This window comes from Pieris brassicae, chromosome 6, assembly GCF_905147105.1.
Source record: "Pieris brassicae chromosome 6, ilPieBrab1.1, whole genome shotgun sequence".
Taxonomy (NCBI): Eukaryota; Metazoa; Arthropoda; class Insecta; order Lepidoptera; family Pieridae; genus Pieris; species Pieris brassicae.
Window position 1 is genome coordinate 3,467,175 of NC_059670.1, and position 15,566 is coordinate 3,482,740.

The following is a 15,566-nucleotide window of genomic DNA, read 5'->3' on the forward strand; positions in this document are numbered from 1 at the left end:
ATCTTCTATTTTATCTTTTTTACCAGCCAATGCTTATGGAATAGAGTCTAAAATATTATACAAATACACAAAACACAATATAATAACACAATATACACCGCTGTTTATTATAAATTTTATTTCTTAAGGCAGCCAATAGCATATGAAAAATTCTTTCTATGGCCTATCCTAGTAAAATATATGTACATGTGTGTGCCATAAACATACACCAAAAATATGAACAATATAAACACTCAATTGAATACCGCATGTAATAATTATTGCACTGATTTATAACGTCATAATTACGAGTACAATTGCGTCACGACGCACGTAAAAGCTCATTTGACGATACATTTTTACAACAAATTACGTACACAAACCACAAGACGTATATTAACATGGTAATCCTTATTTCCTACTATAATGTATAATAAATAATGTGATTATGTAGTGATAAAATAATATAAGAATTGACTCTGATGGTATGATTGATAGTGTAATATGTAACAACAAATATTTATGGTTGCTCTACTGTACAAACAATTTGTATGACCCAAAACTTGTCGTGGAGTGGCTGAGAGATTCTTGCCAGTTCTTCTAACCCGCCCTTGACTTGCGAACTGGTAAGTGTAAATTTAGAATAAGTTTAATATCTTTTTGTACTTGATTATCTATATGAATAAAGTTATTTTGATATTAAGTTTAAACTACTATGTAAAATTCTAGTTTGATTTATGTAAGGCAAATTTACCACCATAATACTTTTGTAGCATATAAATTATTTTATTATTTTTTAAGTACTACTTAGTAGAATTCCAATACATATAACCAAAAATCTTCAAATAACTATTTCAATAAAGTTAGACTAACTACTATAAACATAAGATATTATATACCTATCTCGACGTTTCGAGTGCTTTTAAGAAATTGTGGTCAGTTGAAATCTTTTATTATTTAGTACTCGCCCAAACATCATCATCATCTTTATTTTTGTCGTAGATTTTTGTGTTTTGAGACTGGGATGCCGGCTTTTTACTGTTTACACCGTAAAATCGAGTGTTATGAGGGCACATAGTATTAATGATCCATTGGTGCACACCATGATTCGAGAGCACTACCTCGGTTGATAATAGCACGCCCAAGCCACTAGGCCAACACTGGACAATACTGATTTTCTAATTTAAATAACTTTAAAACCAAGACAGCATACGAGATTTAGTTAACTAGTTTACCTAAAATATTTTGTGATTGGCTTCATAGTTCTGCTACTTATAATTTTCATTCAAATGCTGTGATCGTAGCATACTAAGCCATTTAGTAAATATACTATGTATGGAAGTTTAGATGGCATGATACCGCCAAAGGATATCTAGACGTTAAAAACTACATAATGATAAGAAAAGGCTTTATATAAGACCACTTGGTCTTATATAAAGAAGTTCAAACAAGGGCATAGCCTAATGGAGTATGTCCTGATAAAGTCTATCTTTATTCTTTCAGAAGCTTAATAAGTTCTCTGATCGGCATGGGTTAGCCTATGCCAATTTACAGATAATTATCCTTTATTAGGAGAAGGAGGAACTATCTTTAATAATATTGAACATTTAATTTTTGTCCACATCGACAAAAATTAAATGTTCAATTACAAAACAAATGATTTCGGGAGGCATAGTTTGTTTGTTTGGCTTCCAACCTGTGAATGAAGATTGTATAAAACTTTTAAGATAATTAAAATAATGAGCCCTTTATGACCTTGTCATTGAAGTTTTAAAAAATATATACAATTCAGGGTATTTTTATGTTTTTAAATAAACATACAAATGTGAAGTATATGATTTTATTATTTATTTATATTTTACGAATTTAGTTTTATACCAATTTTAATTATTAATAAATTAGAATATTGCGTTATTATTTATATTTAAAGTATTTATTATTCAAGCTCAATGATATATTTTTTATCCAACGAACCCTTTCAGATGATTTTTTTTTAATCCTTCCTTCCCTTAACCCTTCCTGTAAAGGGTTTAAAGTATTGAAGCTTAAAAGTTTTTCCCGACGCGTGGACACTCTACTTTTTATCATATCTATGAGAAAATATATAAGTACTCATAATAAGTAGAATTAATAACGTTACTGACTACAAGAAACATATAGTAAGATGCTAATGTTCGTGTATAAATTTTTAAGTACTACCTTGTATATGTCAATAACAAAAGAAATGTTTCGCGCGTTTTTTAATATTTTAAAACTTTTCAATTTCATCCGCCCGCGTATTATGTTCGACAGCCCAATGTTTAAAATTTTTCATGCAATGTCACGAACATCGATCTCATTGGTGATTGAAACATCTACTAACAATATCCACATTCCAAATTCAAATTGTTATTTTAGTCTGTGTTTACAGCGCACAGAATCAGTTCTTTTAGAATAGATGTGATATAATCTGTATTTAAGGCTCTATATTGTATAATACAAAATTCTCGTGGCACAATGTTTGGGGCAAAAAAAAACGGCTCGACCGATGCTTATGAATTTTTTAATGCATATTCAGTAAGTCTGAGAATCGGCTACTATCTATCTCTCAAATCCTTAAGTAATAAGGGGTGTCCACCCCAAAAAAATATTTTTATTTTTTAGAGAATTTTTGTTGTTTTTATTTTTTTATGATACAGCATGCATAAATACATACAACCCTTAATTGTCACTCCTCTACGATCAACCTCTATTGTTTATTATAGTAGATAGGGTATGTTTATTGTAGTAAAAAAAAAATGTTTCCTGGAAATAATACACATGGCAAAAAGACGTTTGCCGGGTCAGCTAGTATTGTATACATTTTAGAAGGTATAGGGTAGATATAAGGTAGGTCTCGGAATATAACTTAATAGCACATTGGATAAAATTAACGCATTACACCTGTTCAGTTTCCAGGCGTTATTTACTGGCCATTATCTTGTGATCTACCGTATAGGTTTGCTCTAAAGGAAAGCTATAAATGTACTTTGTATATTCAGTGTAGCAGCATATGTATGTTGAAATTACTAAAGCGCTGCTATTTTTGTGTTACAGAAGAAATTATATTATTCGACTGGCCAAAATTAATTGTTTCTATACTCAATGACTATTGGTCTTAATTCTTATAGGTCGTATATTGGTATTTGATAGAAAAACTGCAAGTCAAAAATGGTAGGTACCTAGTGCAAGCTTGACACTAGACAATGTGTGAATCTAGACCATAGATGAATACAGTAGTAACTCTTTTTACAATTTGAATTATAAATTATTTTACTTGATACGATTACATCTATTTGTAACATAATTTAGTAATTTATTTACAACATTTAGAACTAGGTGGCGCTACAACGCATATTTATTATTTAAAATCGTTAGTTACACTATTTCTAACTAGGTAGCACTGTACAAAAATACATTTAATACTTAATACATTACTTTACGCTAGATGGCTCTGTTTCAAAGTATTTTATACTGTCATTGTTGTTTTTAGTTGTATAATTTTTAACTAGGTGGCATGGATTTAAGATATACATTTTATTTATTTTATAGCTGTCACTTAATATCACTTACTAAAAGAATTCAATTTTAAACTAGATGGCGCTATATTAGACTGTTTTATTAATATTTTAATTCTCTCTTTTTAATTATTTACTATTTAAATAATGCTTAAAAAGTATGAAACCGATGGTATTTAATAAAACATAATAATAAGTAAGGTAATTATACTAAACTCCGAAAGATGGTGATATTTTACAGTAACCTACAGGGAGCCTTATCCTTGGAAAGGTTTCAGAATCATTGTGGAAAAGCTCCCCAGATATATTTCAGTCGCTTCGACACCATCGCCACGAGTGGTCCTCGGCTCATCAGAAGCTCCCGAATTCTTAGAATCATCTTTAAAGCTTATATCAAGTTTAACAATTTGCTTAAATTAAACACGCGCAGTAAATTAAATAAAAAAGAATACTATTGCACCACGCGGCCCTGCCAGTATTGCGCGCTAGAATGATTGGTAAGTATAAAACTTTGTATTTTTTATAGAATTAAGGATAAAAATAACTATTATCGTCTTATTCAACTATTTCAAACAAATATTTTTATATATTACCAAGAATTTCGTGAAAAAACATGTACTACGCAGTAGTTTATTAGGACTCGAATGCTTTCGCAATTATACAATTTTTAAAAAAAATCCTAAATTATACAATTTCGTTTACTTAAGTTTCTGTTTTTATTTCTAATTGTTGCTACTTTTAACGTTTTCTTCGTACTTGTCTAATGATGAAATTTCATCTGTTTTCATCTGTTGCGCGCTTTGTTCCTTGCTAGACATTTAAGTTGGAGATGTAAAATTGACATCAAATAATCTATTACATTCATCTAGTAATAGATTTTTTTGTATTACTATTTTGTAATAAAGGCATTTTAAAGGTGTCATTGTGTACACAGTTTAATATGACGTTGCGAAAATTCTACTAATAGTAATATGTAGATACTACGTCTAATTAAATATATCGAAAATAGTATTGCTTCAGTGGCTACGTATACTACATGTTTTGTGTATTTAAAATTTTAATTTTTCCTAAAATTATTGTTTCATAGATATTGGATGATTACGTGATTTCCGCTTAGTAGTAATTTATTTAACGAATATAATAGATCTCAGTTTTGATTCGAGTCATCTAATAAATTAATTAAAATAAATCGCAAAATATGTTGCTAAGCGCAATTCGTAGACGGCTGGATCAGTTTGAGTCTTTTATTTATTCCCTTAAACTCTGAGAAGGGTTTTAATTGAGAGAGAAATTTAAAAAATAGTGTAAAGTTTAGTTTTCTTAGTACTTAGGTTTAGTTTAGTTTATAGGGTAGCAAAATGTTGATATGTAGCAGGAGGCTGCTAGAATAAAAAAAATATTTCTTAGCTTCATTTATTAAGCTAACAAAATCTTCCTAATTATTTATTGTCGTCAAATAGACATATTTTTTAATGTAATGTATATACAACATTATTTTTTAACCACGTCGTTAGAACTTTCAAAACATCCCGGCTGTGGCAAATTTGCGAAATTAAATCTACAGGCGTTATATTTAGCTTTTCAAACTTAGTTTTACTCGAAATTCTTTTCACGTTAATTTCGAAGGTCTAATAAGGCTGTTCAACGCACTAATTTTATTTTCCCACTAATTTTTGTAAAATATTACATTTTTTTAAGAATACAAGATAAATAATGACATATATACAAGTTGTTAATTTTATGGTTACGATCATGCGAGACTCCATCGTAGTCAATATCAAGATGTATGTATGTATTCATCATTGTAACTAATTAATTTATTTGTTATATAATAACACAAAAGCAGTGTCAGCCTAGTGGCTTCAGCTTGCGACTCTTAGGTCCATGAGGTCGTAGGTTCGACCCCCGACTGTGCCAATGGACTGTCTTTCTTTGTGCACATGTAACATTTGCTTCGACGGCATGCGTCAGTCACAGAAGGCTGATCACTTACATGCCTATTAGATTAACAAATGATCATGAAACAGATTCAGAAATCTGAGGCCCAGACCTAAAAAGGTTGTAGCGCCATTGATTTTTTTATATATTTACACAGAACAATCAGTAATGTTAAAGTATAAGTAGTATATCGGGTGGCCTTATCGCTATGCAATGTGTTCTAGAATTTTCTCTGAAAATACATACCTAAGCTCCTGTAGAAAAATGTAAGAAGCTCACGCACTGAAATTCGTTCGGTGTAGTTACACCGGACATTATTGTTAAATAATTTGTAATGGTGTGAATTAATAAAATCTCTCTAGTATTTTTTTGCCATACAAAATTAAAAAGAAGGCACTGTGTGTGTCCATGGCGGTGGGCGGCGGTATTAGATAGGCCTCCTGCATTTTAAAATAAAATAATAAATACAAATCTGTCCTCTGAGTACTATTTAGAAGAATAATATTATTTGGCAAAAATGTGTTTATCTCGAGGGGTATAGGAAATGTTTAGTGATAAACCATTTACCGATTTACTTTGTACCTGACAGGTAATAAAATAGTGAATTTACGAGATAAGGTTTTATATTTGGCCCTTATTATTCAGCACATGGTGCACGGGTTTTTAACGTCTTTAGTACAATTTATACATCAATGTTACTGAATAAATTTGGTCAAAATTAAAATGTCCAATAATGAAATGATTTTATAGTCAACATTTTATTTCGGGTATAAATACAATTAGGCGCAAATAAAAAACTTTTAGTAACTGAATATATTACATTATGTATTCTATTGCATTTAGTGCTATGCTCGCCGTGTAGGATAACACTTAGTCTCCCGTAGAACTTCTCTCCGTCAGAAATGTATTGGATTTACAAATACGAGAGTCATAGTTCGTCCAGTCCTGCATCTTTCCCATAGATAAATTATAAAAGAATTCAACTATAATACAACTATTGATATTCAATACTATATTAAAAAAATGATTACAACTCATACGACGAGATACTAAAGTCTTTTTACTTTTTATTTTTAATGTATCATCTTTTTAGTTTAGTTTGTTTTTTTTTGTTCCTGTTTAGTTTTGTCTTAATAACTCTGTGTAACATGTATTTTTTTTTCTTTACTCACAGTGGTTGCCTGGAAGAGATCGCTCGAAAGCGATAAGTCCGGCTTTTGATTTAATTATGTTAATTTTTTCTTATATTGTAATGTAACGATGTTTTAATAAAATATAATAATAATAAATAAATAAAGTAGATAAGCATTTTTGTCAAATTACATTACGCAGCAGGTTTTAGTACTTTAGCTATGCGCAGATTAAAAATACCTATGCACCTATGGGTCGACAGCCTATTTACGAGTAAAGATTTTATTAAATTTGTCTAATCAGGGGTCTGATTGGTAGGCCTTCTATTTTGTTATCAGATCACGTAAAGTCGACAGACGAGCTTCTCAATTTTCCCGTAACCTGGATAACAAAGCTTTATACGTGTTTGGGAAAGTGATACCTTTGTTAAAACCTTGTTTGTTTTAATGAAATCTATCTTCTAAGCGTCTATGTTAAAAATATATCAGCTTTTTGATGTATTGTTCTTATAGTATAATAAAATAGTAATTTCAACAGCTTCATAAAAAGTAAAAGTGTTAATGAATATATTCAAATGACATGGTTCAATAAAGCTTTTAATTAAGCCCTGTTAAGGTTAACCCTCGGTTGTAGCTTGAAAAGTTGTGCGACTCACTTGAACATGATTTGTGAATTTTCTCCGTAAAAGCTGACTAAGTTTCTTGGTTTCAATTTTTAAGAGCACTTTTTTGAACACGGCTATGAAATTATATTAATGATTAGGTAAAAGATTTTATGTCAAAATATAAAAACTATATATAAATATTAATAATTTCATATTTTAAAACAGTAATAATTCTATTGCACATTATTTTCATAACAAATTACAAGACCTTTAATTTGTTATGACAGGTTATGACTGGCACCGATTTTTGTGTTGAAATTGGTCAGTTTTTACCTATTGGTAGGTTTTCTCATGATCTAAATTTTTACAGTAGTATCGTGTGTGAAATAATAAACCATTTCTGACTATTACAACTATTCAATATTATGTTATAGTTCTAGTAGTGAACATTTTTATAATAAAATAAAATATACAAATTGTATGTATATTTCTGTCTCATTCTTTCCCCTGGCTTCATCCTACACATTTTTGTATTTGTGTCTCTTACCTGTCGTTTTTTCGTTGCATCCGGTTTGAAATCACAACGATTCTAAAGAAGTTTCACTTCAAAAACATGTGTGCAATTCACACGTGTTAGAAGTGAAACCTTCAAAAACAATGTTTTTATTATTAATAATATGTAAATTGGACGTTTTTCAATGTCTAAAAGTAGGATAAAACTTTTAATTAAAAAAATAACACACCACGCTATCTTACTAAAACGCTGTAATACGCAGCCGCATACAGTGTACAGTAAGCTCACGTAGTTTTCACATGCACTACACACGTTAAATGCTCAAATACAAGCACGTATTAAACAGTGTGCAATATACATACACACTGACATCTGCTCTCTCGCTCTGGCTCACAAATTACAGGCGACTATGCTTAGAAGACGGGAGTGGGGACGCTACGAAGTATGGCACAAAGAGGAGAGACCGATAATATACAAATTATATGTATATTTCTGTCTCATTCTTTCCCCTGGCTTCATCCTACACATTTTTGTATTTGTGTCTCTTACCTGTCGTTTTTTCGTTGCATCCGGTTTGAAATCACAACGATTCTAAAGAAGTTTCACTTCAAAAACTTCTTTGACGATTTCGAAGCGATTTATTTCTAAACATAAGTCTGGCAAACCACGATAACTGAAAACCACTTTAAACCTCACCTTAAATAAATAATATTATTTTTTTAAAGTGACCAAAGACGATATGAAAAAATTACATAATATTAATGTCACTATTCGTTAACTAATTTATAATTGTAGCCTAAGCAGTAGTTTCAAGAGCAATTTCATTATCATTATATCATATTTAAGTTTAATTATAACAACTGTGTAACTATTTATTTAAAAAATTCAATTATGAAACCGTCGTTCGCTACACAAGATGTCTATTGCAGTGACAGTTGAAGTAAAACTTGCGTTTATACCACAAGAAAACCGTTCTATTTTTAAAATTGTAAGTTTCCATTCCATTTTCAAAGTAATTCACGTATCGCAGAGGTGTGATTAGTGCAAAGCAATCAACACGTCGGTAATTATTGTACTTCCAACGTCCGACGCAGCTGTTTGACGCCTTTGTTGGTAACGCCTTTTGTTCCCTGCACAAAGCAAATTTAATCAACTATCTTCTATTAGATTGCAACACAGTTAGGTTCTATTTTAGTGTTCCGAGTACAGTGCCTACTTGATATTAAGTGACGATAACAATAATTTTGATTGATTTCAAGTAATGCATTGCGCCGGGCTGCGGGCCTCGGACTCGCCTATAAATATTATGAGGATATTTCCGGAGTAGTTGTCGCCCGGGCTCGGCTGGAGACGCCAACCTTTTATATTAACAAAGTCCCGTGTAAGGGGAGATTTCAACACTCCTCTGCTGCTTAGCATCTCGGTGACATGCCCGCCTGATAGGCTATGATGTAGATGTGGTCCTTGTTTATAAAAAAGTAATATGCATTTTAGATTTTAATGATATAATATTTACCAATCATTAATAACACACAGACGCTGAAAAACTTTAAAGCCTGGCTCTTTGATTAATTGTATTTTAGCATCATTTGATGGTTACGAGACGGACTATTGACTAAATGTATTATTATAAAAAAATGTATTTATTATATAACATTAAATTATGTTTGGCTGATTTGGCACAGTTAAGTAGGTGTAATTAGCATTAAGGACTTTAATGAGCTGTGAAAAAATAGTTTGAATAAACCGTTTACGAAACAGTAATATGGGTAACATATAACAGTAATATGGGAGATACTTTGCTATACAAGCAAAGGATCATTAGCATAATTTGTCTTTTATTTAATGTTAAATTTCAGTTGCCTTTTTTTTGAAGTCAAAATTCGTTAGCATCGTTGTGATTTGATTTGTGAATCGATGAAACGAAAGAGCGACTGTAAAAAGACATACTACCACGTGTGAATTGCACACATATTTTTTTCTTTCAATGTACTTCTTACGTTTTCTGTTTCATGCATATCGTTTATCTATGTAATCTGTTTTGGCTGTGTATATTGTCTAAGTGTTTTGTTTTATAATACGTATGCTAACTGTAAGATTAGTAAAAAGAGGGTCCTACACAAATTCCGAATAGTTTCGAACCGATAATATTTTTCAGGTATCTTTCAGTATTCAACACTATCGCTCATACTTTTATGCTAAAGCATGTTCAATATAAAAGAGAAGCAAAATTGAAAAGCTTTCACTGAGCAAGCTTTCAATATTTATTGGGTCCTATTGCTGTGAGACGCAAGGAGTTGCATCACTAGTAAATATTTTACGTACATTGGTTAAAATATCGGGGTATATTTTACAAATACCGTGATATATTGTTTTTTTAAAGTAGTTTATGTTTAGGTGTTTAAACATTCCACATTCACGCTTATACGATGAATAAAAATACAGGTATACCTCTAGTTTCACGTGTGTTAGGTAAAGTGTAATACTAATCGATCTATTTGATTATTGTTAATTCTCTATGCTGTAAAAAAATAATTTGTTCGTGTTGCAAAAACTACAAGGTACTTTTGCTATTCAATATAGATAAACCATCACGTTCAAAGATACAATCAAATATAATGTAACAAGCTTACGTTAGTACAGATAATATCGTAACCTCTATTTTGCTTATAAACAGCTAATTTGCCAGCTCCGAGATTAGAGGGGTTAGGAGATTAGAGCCTAAGGGTTGAGAAATTTAATGATATCCCCATTTCTGACGCTACACTCCATTTTAGATTCCAGCCAATTATGATTTTAGTGTCAGTCAACGCAACTTATACATCAGCATTGTTGCTTTTTAATCATGTTTACGATAACTAACGAGGCTCTACAACCCAATATATTGCGACAGATTACGTCAGTTTTTAATAATTTTTATTTTTATTCCTGTGCCTGATACATTCATTGCACAGCTATAATTTAAGTCTCCAGCTTACTTACTGACACAGTGCCTTTATATATTCCTTTAAATGCACTACAATGTTCATACTTATTGTAAAAGGCAGTATATTAAGTGGTAAATAGTCTCCATGCAATCTGCACTGTGGCACGCATAGTTCGTGTTGCTACTAATTGAATTTGTTAATTAAACCAAAGCGATACATCGCTACACATGACTGGCATAACGTGCGGTGGAATGCTAAAGCTAGAAGGAAAATTATTGCCTATGCACGGAATAAAATATACATGTTATTAGACACCGCAAGCGTAAGTACAAAGGTGCCATATGATTATTATTAACAGGTTTTAAGTATGAAATTTGGTCGTAGGTCGGTAGTAGAACTTAACATATTCATGATATTTCAAAAATAACCCAAAAAATCTCACAATAGCAAAGGGAGCGTTCAAGTATTAATTTTTTGGAGATTCTTGACCCCCCCCCCCCCCCATGAACGTTTTCTGTATCCAATACTAAAACATTTCGTGACCACCTCCCAGTGACTCGTTATACCTAAAGCTTACCGTTATGTGGTGTAAAGTACTGGAGAGTCGAAAATAATATCAATAACGCGTAATTCAATCCCCGCCCCGCATCGTAACGTTTTACAAGAGGACCCCCCCCAAATTCGTTACGTAATACTTGAACGCTCCCAAAACGGAGTTGTATGATTTTGTTATCTAAACACTGTCTTACTATAAATATAGCTAGACCTTTCTGGCCTAGACCAAATATCCGCTCGTGTAATTCATATTTTGCCACACTTTAAATACCCTAACATTATAAAAAACAATAACATAACGATTTTATATTAATAGGGCACTGTGATTATAAAGTTCTTCTGAATATATAACTGGTTAATATAATGTATAAAACAATCCAGATTATGTACTAAGAAGAAACTCATGTATTTACATTTATTTTTACAGAAAGGTTTGACTTCGTATGACAGTTTTATGCACCATTACATATTTGTTCTACTACAGTGTATGGACTGTATTTTTCGTTGAGTCATAAATTTTTGTTAGCTGTAAAAAAGATAAAAATATATTTGTGAAAATATTCCGATATTTTATTCGTGAAAAGTGACCCTTCAGAAAGCGTTTAAAATAAAATATTGGAGTGTCATTGGGCTGAAAATAAAGGTAACATTTTAAATGTGAAAATGTACAGTTAACTAATGGTGCGGTATGAAACACGTTGGGAGCCATTTATTATTCAGGTAAATAACGCTCATAGGTCAGCGTATTACCAACACTATTATTCAGTACTTAAACTAGCTCCTGACCACTTTGTACAATGCACAAAGTCGACATTCAAATGGATAATTTATTGTACATCGTTTTTCTTTACATTGTTACAGTTCAATTGTGCATATATAAGATTCTACTTAACAAATTTGAATAAATATAAAAGTATATAAATGACACTTTATTATCTATACGTATATATTACGATGACCTTGCATATTTGTAATTAGGTACTACGTTAAGGTTTTGTCTATTTCTGCTCAACTATATGGACAAATTCTTAGCGGTATTGGTGAGCACTGAACTATCAGTTCGCGAGATAAATAATTTATAAAATTCGTCATTTGTTTTAACAGTTAAGAATTTTTGCTGTTATGAAACAATCTATTTAATAACGCAAACTAATCTTAATCTGAAGGTGCGGTATGAAATGCGTTGGGAGCCATTTATTATTCAGGTAAATGACGGTCATAGGTCAGCGTATTACCAACACTATTATTCAGTACTTAAACTAGCTGCTGACCACTTTGTACAATGCACAAAGTCGACTTTCAAATGGATAATTTATTGTACATCGTCTTTCTTTACATTGTTACAGTTCAATTGTACATATATACATTTTTATGGCTGTGCAATTGTAGTAAAAACAGATTACATTACATAAACTTTTACAGTTTTCAGTTTTGTGTATTCAGCCTGCATAATCACATGTTAGGATTCACGAAACAGAGTTGGACCTTATAACAAACTTATTAATGAGGTGGGAAACAAATAGTTCTTCCAAGAAGTGCCAATAGCTGTGTTAGTATAGCTAAGTCGTTTTTATTTAAAAAAGGCTTCTCTAATATCTAGGGTCCATTAGCCAAAATGTATTACACTCTTCAGAAACATGTATAGCTCCTTAAAGATAACGCAGTCTCGGTATTATATGAAATTAAGACACATGGAACTTTACTATCATATCAACGGATCCTCGGTCGGTACAGACCCTCCAGTATTCATAGAACATTTTATATATAAATCTTTTAAATGCTTGATTGTGATAACGTCAGTTTCTAATTCATAGATCGCAAACGTCCAATAATTAACTGCTACTATTGCAGTAAAGCAATTAAAGTAACTATAGTTAGTAAAGTCAGTAATGTAAGTAAAGTATAGAAATGAGTTAAAGTAAGTGAAGTAAATAAAGTAATTAAAACAATTGAAGTAAGGAAAGTAAGTTAAATAAGTAATTTTGGTAAAGTAAAATAATTAAATTTCTATTAATTAATTCTAATTTGCGTACTATTTCTTTGATTATTTCCTATATTAACAAAAAATACACAGATTTTGTAACTCTAAACGTACACCCAGTTATATACACTAAAATCTCTTTAGTACATCCCACTTACACATATCTTTTTAATTAGTTTTTTTTTATTAAAACAGTTATAGTTTTTATTTGAAGAAAATGCACTTCACAATTTTATTTACAGCAAAAAGCCAAAACAACGTTAAAGGTGTAAATTACAGACGTTCAAAATGGTTAATTATATAAGGGGCGCAAATTAACAATTAGGTTAGCTGAAGAGGTCACCTAAAACAAATTTAAATAAGGTTTACTCTGGTTTTCTAAATTAAAATAAACATTATTTTTTTTAACCTCATTTAAAAAATATACGTATTTAACAGATATAAATGAATTCATTACATTATAAATCGAAACTGCGAGTGCTTAACAGTCGTGGTCTCTCAATCAATGACCGTTTTTGCTTCAAGGTGCTTTTTCAAATTAGATTTTTACAAACGTGTGCTACGATTTTCAGAGCTACGGGTCTCAATCCACATTGTAGAACTACGCGTAGCACGGGCAGTATCATAGATACCCTTTGCAAATTTTAATAAATAAAAAGTATATAAATGACACTTTATTATCTATACGTATATATTACGATGACCTTGTCTATTTGTAATTAAGGTACGTAAAGGTTTTTTCTATTTCTGCTCAACTATGGACATATTCATAGCGGTATTGGTGAGCACTGAAATATAATTTCGCGCGATAAATCATTTATAGAAAATCGTCATTTGTTTTAACAGATAAGAATCTTCGCTGTTATGAAAAAATCTGTTTAACAACGCAAACTAATCTTAATCTGAAATTGTTAGTTAATCTAACTTTCAATTTAGGAATAAAACTAAATATATATTACAGAAATAAAGGGTGAAACACGTTTGCCGACATAATAAGGTTTAAGGAAAATCTTTACACGATGTTGTGTTAAGTTGATTGAACGTTTATTATATATGTATTGTTATACATAGCGTCTGGAAGCGACGAGATAAGATAGCAATGATCGATGTTCCCCACTTAAGCCAAGCCAACAAATAATGAACGTTCTCAACCGTTCCGCTCAAAGCTCTGTTTGCTTCAATACTTATAACTAATGTAAACTAATATAGAAATGTGGTTCGTTAAAAGTCCTGTAACATATGAGATTCAACATCTGTTCATACATATAATCAGGCTTTGTAACAGTATTTGTTACGTTTTGTTAATTGACCACGAACCCGTAGTCTTGCGTATGGTGAAATGTAAAACTAAAGAGATGCTTCTTCTTTTACTGTAAAATCTAGTGTCTTCAGCGTGCGACTCTCAGCGCTGAGGTCAAAGGTTCGATCCCCAGCTGTGCAGCAATGGATTTTCTTTTTATGTGCACATTTAACAGTCACGCGGAATGAAACCTTCTTGCCTAAGACCCAAAAAGTCGACGGCATGTGTCAGGCACAGGAGGCTTATCATCTACTTGCCTATTACATTAATAATTGATGATGAAACAGATACAGAAATCTGAGGCCCATATCTAAAAAGGTATATCTTGTTTTATACAAGAAAGAGGCACATAAAAAGAATTGAATTTGAAGAACTGTGTCAGTGGTTTTCGTGATATCTTTGTAATCACCATTTCTTTGTCAGGTATAATCGTACGAAAGTAGTAACTCATATATGGCATCGCAACGTAATGGATTCTAAATTGCTTTGATCGTTTTTCCGGAAGGCTAATGAATTCTCCCGTCTGAATGAACCTCACGGCTCAGCGATGAAGCAGCCCGACTGTGACATTTCACGATCGAAATTGTTAATAAAGACTGAAAATTCATAAAAGCTAGAACAGGTTGAAGCTAATGGAAACGGAAAATTAAATTTTATTTTTTATTTTACAGTACTAATGATATTTTTTTTGTTTCAACAACTATAACAATAAATCTACTATGTTTTATTATTATTAGCCTATAAAAATTCTTGAATTTAAAAGAGGATTTGACATAATTTAAGCGAATACCATGTCAAAATTAATACACAATATCTGTGAACTCACTTTGCGAACATATAAAGATGTCGATAGTATCGGAGACTGATTTCAGTAAGCTCAACGTCACAACGCACAAATCCCCTAGGTTCAAAGAAAATATTAGGAATCTTGGTATACCCTTATGAGCATAAAGGAAACGAAATGTCTCTGAATTTACATTTACTGCAAGTTGTCTGCCAGCTATCTCAAGAAACTCTCAGTCACTCATAGTAATCGCCAAGAGCTGCAACCATCACACCTTACTCCATATGACTTGGAATTAATTATGATACAAAGAAAAC

The 15,566-nt window shown here is 31.4% G+C and overlaps 1 long non-coding RNA gene across 2 annotated transcripts; it reads left to right on the forward strand.

The window, feature by feature from the left end:
- The first annotated feature begins 12,626 nt into the window (after window positions 1–12,626).
- On the forward strand, window positions 12,627–15,198 carry LOC123710983. Of its 2 annotated transcripts, XR_006753885.1 has the most exons (4): window positions 12,627–12,733; window positions 12,999–13,048; window positions 13,738–13,889; window positions 14,889–15,198. It is a non-coding gene; the product is annotated as an uncharacterized LOC123710983 (long non-coding RNA). The 2 variants fall into 2 exon arrangements; XR_006753884.1 differs by lacking the exon at window positions 12,999–13,048.
- The last annotated feature ends 368 nt before the right edge of the window (window positions 15,199–15,566 follow it).